Raw genomic sequence first — 604 nt, forward strand, 5'->3', positions numbered from 1 at the left:
GAGTGAGTGTGTGAGTGAGCGAATGTGAGTGTGTGTGAGAGTGAGTGAATGTGAGTGAGTGTGTGAGAGTGAGTGAAAGAGTGTGTGTGTGTGAGAAAGTGTGTGTGTGTGTGTGTGAGAGACTGAGTGAATGAGAGAGAGTGAATGAGAGTGTGTGTGAGAGAGTGAGTGAGTGAATGAGAGGGAGTGAGTGAGTGTGTGTTTGAGAGGGTGAGTGAGTGAATGTGAGTGTGTGTGTGTGTGTGTGACAGTGTGTGAGAGAGAGTGAGTGAGTGAAAGAGAGACTAGAAATTATCAAAAACGTTTTAGGGGTCCATAGAGGTACGTCCAATGATGCCTGCAGAGCTGAATTAGGCTTCTACCCACTGAAGATTGAGATCCAGAAGAGATGTGTTCAGTTCTGGCATCGCCTCCATCAATCTGATCCTGATTCAATCCGATATAAAGCCCTCCTCGCCAATGAAACCTCAGCAGAATCTCATCCTCTAAACACGCTCGCTCTTCAGCTAGTCCATAAAACCCAGCTCCTCACTGACTGCAGCTTCAACCCAAAAGCCATTATTAAAGAAATTGACAAAAATCTAAAAGACACTCATGATGAATC

Source organism: Sinocyclocheilus grahami, unplaced genomic scaffold (assembly GCF_001515645.1).
Source record: "Sinocyclocheilus grahami isolate Dianchi unplaced genomic scaffold, SAMN03320097.WGS_v1.1 scaffold965.1, whole genome shotgun sequence".
Taxonomy (NCBI): Eukaryota; Metazoa; Chordata; class Actinopteri; order Cypriniformes; family Cyprinidae; genus Sinocyclocheilus; species Sinocyclocheilus grahami.